Genomic DNA, 10,766 nt, shown 5'->3' with positions numbered 1-10,766 from the left:
GCGCAGTCACTGACGTTTTGCTGTCCAGCGCCATCTGCCGGACATTTTGTGAACTTTGTTTTTTTTTTTTGTTCTAATAAAACCCCATGTCATTCCAAGCATGTGCGTCAATTTTTACTTCTCTATCTACATTATTCCGTGGTTTATTAAGTTTTCAAATTTATACTGACTTTTTGATCACCCAGTAGTCATGGTAAATTGAGATACCTGAATAGTATGTTCAGAGATCCAGTTTTAAGTCGGTATGGAACATGTAGAGCAGTTGTTAGAGTAATCGGCTGTGAACTGAATATAGTTATTGTGTTTGTTGGTTCAAATCTCACCAGTAACTCTGTTTTGGTCAGAGAGCTGGTTGGCCTCTGGAATAAAAAAAACTGAGTGAAAGGATCAACAAACGAACTTGAACGGATGTCATGTGACGTCCGCAACTATCAAACACAACGATAAACAACGAACAAAATGAAAAAAAAGAATATCAATCCTAAGGGCCCGGGTTCGATTCCCGGTTAGGTCGGAGATTTTCTCCGCTCAGGGACTGGGTGTTGTGCAACTCGAAAGAGTTGCATCCGGCGAACGGTCTACCCGACGGGAGGCCCTGGTCACACGACATTTGCATTTACCATCGTGATATCGATCTGCATATTTTCTCTTCACCGGGAATTTTCTTTCGAATATTAAAGTTGATATCGTCGACAATATTATTTTTAGTTGCCAAAATTGCCCTTTCAAATAGCGTGTCCGGATTGGTATAGTTGTGAACAACGTGTTGATAAATTTTCTCACTGTCATTCGTGAACTAAAACGCGCTCTTCGTTTGTTTCGTTTTCTCCTTGTCCTTTTTGTTTTCGCCATTTTGCTTCAGAACTGGCAAAATCTCCCTCTCTTTTACGTTTGGGCATTGTCTGAAATGTAAATCAAATTCACTTTTTGTTAACAAATACATTAAGTTAACTTTACACATTTTTCACACTTTATTTTCGATTTAAATTCAGTCGCTATATGGTTTTAACTACTCACATTTCATTGTTTCTTTTATTCACTCACCGCTCTACTGTTTCGATTCCTCTATTCGTCACTGATAAGAAACTGACATTCGAACCCACAACTAGTCTTGCTTTATAAACCCTTACCAGTTTGCAGCCTCACCATTGGCGAATTCCAGAACGTACCAACAAGCCTTCGAATGGTCCAACATGTTCCAGAACATTCCACAAGATTCGAGAGTAGTGTTCTGGAATGTTCCGGGACGTTCCCGAAAATTCAGGAATCTTCCCAAATGGTCCAGACTATTCCCCAACATTCCGGAACACCCCAGATCATTGTGGAATATTCCAGAACATTCTGAAATGTTGTGGATTGTTGTGGAACATGGTGGACCATTGCAAGCCTTTTTTTGGTATGTTCTCGAATATTCCACAAGATTCGAGAGTAGTGTTCTGGAATATTTCACAATGATCTCCGATGTTCCGAGAAGTTCCCGAACATTGTGGAATCTTCCCGAATGTTCCATACTATTCTCCAACATTCCAGAACATCCCAGATCATTGTGGAATATTCGAGAACATTCTGGAATGTTGTGGAATGTTCTGGAACATGGTGGATCATTCCAAACCTTTTTGGTACGTTCCTGTAATTCACCAGTGGTGAGGCTACAAACACTGGATGCAGAAACAGTTAGAAATTGCCACTCCAAATTACTGACAACAGGGAGTGCCTGTGTTGCAAGAAGATCAGCTTCAAAGACAGCAGAGAATGTTGACAGAGTTCGTAAAACGTCCACGAGGAGCCGTAAGAAATCACTGCATCAAGGATCTCGAGAAAGTTGTCTTTCACGTTCCGTAGTTGCAACCGTTCTTAAGGAAGTTCGCACTTTTAACGCCGTGGAAGCCACATAATTTGCAGCAGTAACTCAACAGAGGAAAGTCCACTGGACCTGACGGTATACCAATTCGATTCTACACAGAGTACGCGAAAGAACTTGCCCCCCCTTCTAACAGCCGTGTACCACAAGTCTCTAGAGGAACGGAAGGTTCCAAATGATTGGAAAAGAGCACAGGTAGTCCCAGTCTTCAAGAAGGGTCGTCAAGCAGATGCGATAAACTATAAACCTATATCTCTGACGACGATCTGTTGTAGAATTTTAGAACATGTTTTTTGCTCGAGTATCAGGTCGTCTTTGGAAACCCAGAATCTACTATGTAGGAATCAACATGGATTCCGGAAACAGCGATCGTGTGAGACCCAACTCGCTTTATTTGTTCATGAGACACAGAAAATATTAGATACAGGCTCCCAGGTAGATGCTACTTTTCTTGATTTCCGGAAGGCGTTCGATACAGTTCCGCACTGTCGCCTGATAAACAAAGTAAGAGCCTACGGAATATCAGACCAGCTGTGTGACTGGATTGAAGAGTTTTTAGCAAACAGAACACAGCATGTTGTTATCAATGGAGAGACGTCTACAGACGTTAAGGTAACCTCTGGCGTGCCAGAGGGGAGTGTTATGGGACCATTGCTTTTCACAATGTATATAAATGACCTAGTAGATAGCGTCGGAAGTTCCATGCGGCTTTTCGCGGATGATGCTGTAGTGTACAGAGAAGTTGCAGCATTAGAAAATTGTAGCGAAATGCAGGAAGATCTGCAGCGGATAGGCACTTGGTGCAGGGAGTGGCAACTGTCCCTTAACATAGACAAATGTAACGTATTGCGAATACATAGAAGGAAGGATCCTTTATTGTATGATTATATGATAGCGGAACAAACACTGGTAGCAGTTACTTCTGTAAAATATCTGGGAGTATGCGTGCGGAACGATTTGAAGTGGAATGATCACATAAAATTAATTGTTGGTAAGGCGGGTACCAGGTTGAGATTCATTGGGAGAGTCCTTAGAAAATGTAGTCCATCAACAAAGGAGGTGGCTTACAAAACACTCGTTCGACCTATACTCGAGTACTGCTCATCAGTGTGGGATCCGTACCAGATCGGGTTGACGGAGGAGATAGAGAAGATCCAAAGAAGAGCGGCGCGTTTCGTCACAGGGTTATTTGGTAAGCGTGACAGCGTTACTTAGATGTTTAGCAAACTCGAGTGGCAGACTCTGCAAGAGAGGCGCTCTGCATCGCGGTGTAGCTTGCTTGCCAGGTTTCGAGAGGGTGCGTTTCTGGATGAGGTATCGAATATATTTCTTCCCCCTACTTATACCTCCCGAGCAGATCACGAATGTAAAATTAGAGAGATTAGAGCGCGCACGGAGGCTTTCAGACAGTCGTTCTTCCCGCGAACCATACGCGACTGGAACAGGAAAAGGAGGTAATGACAGTGGCACGTAAAGTGCCCTCCGCCACACACCGTTGGGTGGCTTGCAGAGTATAAATGTAGATGTAGATGTAGAACTTCCTGATGACCAAGGCAGAAGAATGGAGTTCAGAGAGATTTGCGCGGGTCGGAATGGTGATTGGCCTGAACTTTTTTGAGAACATTCTGCGGACTGATGAGGCAGTTTTCTACACTGGAGGATTTACGGGGTGAAAATTATTGAACCATATGAAATAACATCATGATAAGTTCTGAACGGTTTGCGTTAGGACGTCCAAACTGCACGGGTGGGGCATGACGGGGATTTTGACGTGAATATGGTTTAGCGACGAAGCCACTTGACTGGGTTCGTCAACAAGCAAAATTGGCGCTTTTGGGGTACTGAGAATCCCCATTTCGCGATGGAGAAGTCTCTTCACCCTCAATGGATGACTGCGTGGTGTGCAGTGTCCAGTCACCGAATGTTGTTATTGTTGTGGTCTTCAGTCCTGAGACTGGTTTGATGCAGCTCTCCACGCTACTCTATCCTGTGCAAGCTTCTTCATCTCCCAGTACCTACGGCAACCTACATCCTTCTGAATCTGCTTACTGTATTCATCTCTTGGTCTCCCTCTACGATTTTTACCCTCCACGCTGCCCTCCAATGCTAAATTTGTGATCCCTTGATGCCTCAGGACACGTCCTACCAACAGATCCCTTCTTCTACTCAAGTTGTGCCACAAACTACTCTTCTCCCCAATTCTATTCAGTATCTCGTCATTAGTTATGTGATCTACCCATCTAATCTTCAGCATTCTTCTGTAGCACCACATTTCGAAACCTTCTATTCTCTTCTTGTCCAAACTATTTATCCACCACGTTTCACTTCCATACATGGCTACACTCCATACAAATACTTTCAGAAACGGCTTCCTGACACTTAAATCTATACTCGATGTTAAAAAATTTTTCTTCTTCAGAAATGCTTTCCTTGCCATTGCCAGTCTACATTTTATATCCTCTCTACTTCGACCATCATCAGTTATTTTGCTCCCCAAATAGCAAAACCTCTTTACTACTTTAAGTGTCTCATTTCCTAATCTAATTCCCTCAGCATCACCCGATTTAATTCGGCTACATGCCATTATCCTCGTTTTGCTTTTGCTGATGTTCATCTTATATCCTCCTTTCAAGACACTGTCAATTTCGTTCAACTGCTCTTCCAAGTCCTTTGCTGTCTCTGACAGAATTACAATGTCACGGAATAATCGGTCTGAAATTCCTCGATGGCACGGTGGCTACCGAACGGTACGTGAAGGTTTAGGAAGATGATTTTATCCCCATTATCCAAAGTGACCCTGGTTTCGACAAGATGTTCATACAAGACGGACCTCGACCCCGTCGATGCAGGAGGGTGTTTGATGCCCTGGAGGAGCGCTTTGGGGACCGCATTCTGGCTCTGGGGTACCCAGAGGCCACTGGCTTGGGCCTCGATGGCCGCCATATTCTCCTGATCTGAACACATGCGAATCCTTTTTGTGGGGGTGTATTAAACACAAGGTGTAAAGCAATAACCCCAAAACTATAGCTGAGCTGAAAACAGCCATTCAGGAGGACATATACAGCATCGATGTATCGATACATCAACGGGTCATGCATAATTTCACTATTCGTCTCCGCCACATCATCGCCAGTGATGGCAGGCATTTCGAACACGTCATAACCTAAATCCGAATATCTTTAGTGACGTTTACATGTTGGATAAAGTGTGTGCACGCTGTAGTTTGTAACTATGAGGGTACGTCAATTATTATCAGCAATTTAGTTATATATATATATATATATATATATATATATATATATATATATATATATATATATTGTAGGTCTGTCGTTTTACGTCGATGACGCATGCATTGTTTATTTGTTGTTATATCTTTGCAATTTTCAAGGTGCTAGGTTAGTTTCGTGCTGTTAATCATGGCTGCTCCACTGTCTATTTGCTCCAAACGTTCAGTGATCCGTTTGTTGTGGTCGGAGCGCGTATCAGGGGCCGAAATTCGTCGAAGAGCACAGGTAGTCCCAGTCTTCAAGAAGGGTCGTCGAGCAGATGCGCTAAACTATAGGCCTATATCTCTGACGTCGATCTGTTGTAGAATTTTAGAACATGTTTTTTGCTCGAGTATCATGTCGTTTTTGGAAACCCAGAATCTACTATGTAAGAATCAACATGGATTCCGGAAACAGCGATCGTGTGAGACCCAACTCGCTTTATTTGTTCATGAGACCCAGAAAATATTAGATACAGGCTCCCAGGTAGATGCTATTTTTCTTGACTTCCGGAAGGTGTTCGATACAGTTCCGCACTGTCGCCTGATAAACAAAGTAAGAGCCTACGGAATATCAGACCAGCTGTGTGGCTGGATTGAAGAGTTTTTAGCAAACAGAACACAGCATGTTGTTCTCAATGGAGAGACGTCCACAGACGTTAAAGTAACCTCTGGCGTGCCACAGGGGAGTGTTATGGGACCACTGCTTTTCACAATATATATAAATGACCTAGTAGATAGTGTCGGAAGTCCCGTGCGGCTTTTCGCGGATGATGCTGTAGTATACAGAGACGTTGCAGCATTAGAAAATTGTAGCGAAATGCGGGAAAATCTGCAGTGGATAGGCACTTGGTGCAGGGAGTGGAAACTGACCCTTAAAATAGACAAATATAATGTATTGCGAATACATAGAAAGAAGGGTCCTTTATTGTATGATTATATGATAGCAGAACAAACACTGGTAGCAGTTACTTCTGTAAAATATCTGGGAGTATGCGTGCGGAACGATTTGAAGTGGAATGATCACATAAAATTAATTGTTGGTAAGGCGGGTACCAGGTTGAGACTCATTGGGAGAGTCCTTAGAAAATGTAGTCCATCAACAAAGGAGGTGGCTTACAAAACACTCGTTCGACCTATACTTGAGTATTGCGCATCAGTGTGGGATCCGTACCAGATCGGGTTGACGGAGGAGATAGAGAAGATCCAAAGAAGAGCGGCGCGTTTCGTCACAGGGTTATTTGGTAACCGTGATAGCGTTACGGAGATGTTTAACAAACTCAAGTGGCAGACCCTGCAAGAGAGGCGCTCTGCATCGCGGTGTAGCTTGCTCGCCAGGTTTCGAGAGGGTGCGTTTCTGGATGAGGTATCGAATATATTGCTTCCCCCTACTTATACCTCCAGATAAGATCACGAATGTAAAATTAGAGAGATTCGAGCGCGCACGGAGGCTTTCAGACAGTCGTTCTTCCCGCGAACCATACGCGACTGGAACAGGAAATGGAGGTAATGACAATGGCATGTAAAGTGCCCTCCGCCACACACCGTTGGGTGGCTTGCGGAGTATAAATGTAGATGTAGATGTAGATGTAGATGTAGATGTACAGTACGGCAACAGTGTTTTGCCACAACGGAGTGTCTACGAATGGACTGAAAAAATCCGAAATGGTCGCAGACGTGTTACGCACGATGAAGGAGCCGGACGACCGTTTACCGCCACAAATGAAGAAACCATTGAGTGTTCACGTGAAGCGATTCTCTTAGACAGACGATACTGGCACATCGTCTGTAAATTAGTCACGGTTCTGCCTTCAGACACTTACATAAACATACACACGTGGACATCTGCAAGAAAAAAAAAATGGATCGCTATGGTAACGAAGGGGACAACTTCTTAGACAGGATGATTACTGGTGACGAAACATGGATCCATCGTTACGAGCCGGAGAGTAAACGGCAGAGCATGGAATGGAAACATCCAAATTCACAGTGCGAGAAAAAGTTCAAGACCCAACCGTGCGCAGGAAAACTGGCGGTAACGGTTTTTTGGGACGCACCTGGTCCAGTACTGGAACATTACGGGGAAAGGGGCACAACAGTAAACAGTGTACGTTCCAGAGAGATGCTTACTCCCAGGTTGAAGCCTGCAATTCGAAGAAAACGCCGAGCATTGCTGTCAGAAGTTGTTGTGTTGTTGCACGACAAAGCACGTCCGCACTGCTGAAACGCTCCAGAAACTGAAATTTGAAGTACTGGATCATCCCTTCTGACTGTCACTTGTTTGGTCCACTCAGACAGGCATTAACGGGCCGTCGTTTTGCCTCGGACAAGGCAGTGAAATGCAGCCGCTGTGGCCGAGCAGTTATAGGCGCTTCACTCCGGAACCGCATTGCTGCTACGGTCGCAGGCTCGAATCCTGCCTCGGGCACGGATGTGTGTGATGTCCTTAGGTTAGCTAGGTTTAAGTAGTTCTAAGTTCCAGGGGACTGATGACCTCCCATAGTGCTTAGAGCCGTTTTGAGGCAGTGAAAGAAGCGGTGAATTCCTGGCTTGCACTTCAGCCGAGAACCTTCTTTTATGACTTTAACAGGAAGCTTGCACAACGATGGACCAAGTGCGTTGAAACGCAAGGAGACTATGTCGAAAAATGAAGTTCTTGTGAGTTTTCTATTTGATTGTTGTTGTTGTGGTCTTCAGTCCAGAGACTGGTTTGATGCAGCTCTCCGTGCTACTCTATCCTGTGCAAGCTTCCTCATCTCCCAGTACCTACTGCAGCCTACATCCTTCTGAATATGCTTAGTGTGTTCATCTCTTGGTCTCCCTCTACGATTTTTACCCTCCACGCTGCCCTCCACTACTAAATTGGTGATCCCTTGATGCCTCAGAACATGTCCTACCAACCGATCACTCTTTCTAGTGAAGTAGTGCCACAAATTTCTCCTCTCTCCAATTCTATCCAATACTTCCTCATTAGTTATGCGATCTACCGATCTAATCTTCAGCGTTCTTCTGTAGCACCACATTTCGTCCACGTTTCACTTCTATACATGGCTACACTCCATACAAATACTTTCATAAACGACTTCCTGACACTTCAATCAATACTCGATGTTAACAAATTTCTCTTCTTCAGAAACGCTTTCCTTGTCATTGCCAGTCTACATTGTGTATCCTCTCTACTTCGACCAAATAGCAAAACTCCTTTACTACTTTAAGCGTCTCATTTCCTAATCTAATTCCCGCAGCATCACCCGATTAATTCGACTACCTTCCATTATCCTCGTTTTGCTTTTGTTAATGTTCATAATGACCGTATTTGATTACAATAAAATTTTATGACTACGTTGCGGACAATAATTGACTTGCCCTGGTAGGCACACACTCATTTTGACCGCGCCGCGCCAACGATAAAGCCGCAGTGAAATATCCAAAACATTCCTAATATTTCATTAATGGTGTGGCAAATGATACACTCGCAAAGATGAGAGTATTTTGCCATATGGTTACTACTCGAAAGTTAATTATCCACGGTGTTACTTCACTAAATAGAGACTTTTTTGGGCCATCGATTTGAGGTGAAAAGAGAAGTGTTTTCGAAAAACATAAGTGAAGATTTACATGTTTAATTTGTAGTGAGGGTGTGTGTTTTCATAATAGAATTGTTTCAGAATTCTCTGGCAATTGCGTTTGTACAACATCGTAGAAAGGTGACATTGTGTAGTCTCCACTGTGTTATGGGAGAAGAAGCAAATTTTAACATGGCAAAAAGAGAAATTTGTAGGTTTCACTCAAAATTAGGCGCTCATGACGTTTCTCTGAAAGTTGCGAGTGGTTAACAGGTCAGCGGAAAATAAATCGCTGCATTTTTAGAAGCAAACGTGACAGACGAAAGCAGAAGTCACAGATAATTTTGAATGGTCACCACGGAAGTGTGGGTGTGGAGGACCCCCCCCCCCCCCCAATTAATACACTACTGGCCATTAAAATTGCTACACCAAGGAAAAAATGCAGATGATAAACGGGTATTCATTGGACAAATATATTATACTAGAACTCACATGTGATTACATTTTCACGCAATTTCGGTACATAGATCCTGAGATATCAGTATCCAGAACAACCACCTCTGGCCGTAATAACGGCCTTCATACACCTGGGCATTGAATCAAACAGAGCTCGGATGGCGTGTACAGGTACAGCTACCCATGCAGCTTCAACACGATACCACAGTTCATCAAGAGTAGTGACTGGCGTATTGTGACGAGCGAGTTGCACGGCCACCATTGACCAGGTGTTTTCAGTTGGTGAGAGATCTGGAGAATGTGCTGGGCAGGGCAGCAGTCGAACATTTTCTGTATCGAGAAAGGCCCGTACAGGACCTGCAACATGCGGTCATGCTGTATCCTGCTGAAATGTAGGGTTTCGCAGGGATCGAGTGAAGGGTTGAGTCACGGGTCGTAAAATATCTGAAATGTAACGTCCACTGTTCAAAGTGCCGTCAATGCGAACAAGAGGTGACAGAGACGTGTAACCAATGGCACCCCATACCATCACGCCGGGTGATACACCAGTATGGCGATGACGAATACACGCTTCCAATGTGCGTTGACCGCGATGTCGCCAAACACGGATGCGACCATCGTGATGGTGCAAACAGAACCTGGATTCATCCGAAAAAATGACTTTTTGGCATTCCTGCACCCAGGTCTCCGTGCTGATAGTCCTTGCTGCTGCAAACGTCGTCGAACTGTCCGTGCAGATGGTTGTTGTCTTGGAAACGTCCCTATCTGTTGACTCAGGGATCGAGACGTGGCTGCACGATCCGTTACAGCCGTGGGGATAAGATGCGTGTCATCTCGACTGCTAGTGATACGAGGCTGTCGGGATCCAGCACGGCGTTCCGTATTACCCTCCTGAACCCACCGATTCCATATTCTGCTAACGGTGATTGGATCTCGACCAACGCGAGCAGCAATGTCGCGATACGATAAACCGCAATCGCGATAGGCCACAATCCGACCTTTATCAGAGTCGGAAGCGTGACGGTACGCATTTCTCCTCCTTACACGAGGCATCACAACAACGTTTCACCATGCAACGCCGGTCAACTGCTGTTTGTGTATGAGAAATCGGTTGGAAACTTTCCTGATGTCAGCACGTTGTAGGTGTCGCCACCGGCGCCAACCTTGCGTGATTGCTCTGAAAAGCTAATCATTTGCACATCACAGCATCTTCTTCCTGTCGGTTAAATTTCGCGTCTGTAGCACGTCATCTTCGTGGTGCAGCAATTTTAAGGCCAGTAGTGTGTTTAGAAACAATGTGAGCATGCATTTCAGTTTTGGACGACACTTCCTCTACAGCTCTCAGCTGTTCCCCTACGGCGCTTGCCCGCAACCCCCACCACTACCCGGTGGTTTCCCCACGCTTTCCCTGCCGTTTCGTTCTTTGTAGTTTTTTCGTTTGGCGCTTATTTCGAGAAATATTTGGCCTGGTCACGATCAATGGAGCATATATATATATATATATATATATATATGCTCACACCGGTGCGTCAGACCCACCATACTTGCTCCGGACACTGCGAGAGGGCTGTACAAGCAATGATCACACGCACGGCACAGCGGACACACCAGGAAC

The sequence above is a fragment of the Schistocerca cancellata genome, chromosome 11 (assembly GCF_023864275.1).
Source record: "Schistocerca cancellata isolate TAMUIC-IGC-003103 chromosome 11, iqSchCanc2.1, whole genome shotgun sequence".
NCBI classification, from domain to species: Eukaryota; Metazoa; Arthropoda; class Insecta; order Orthoptera; family Acrididae; genus Schistocerca; species Schistocerca cancellata.
The sequence above is the reverse complement of the archived record's forward strand: the minus strand, read 5'-3'. Positions refer to the sequence as shown.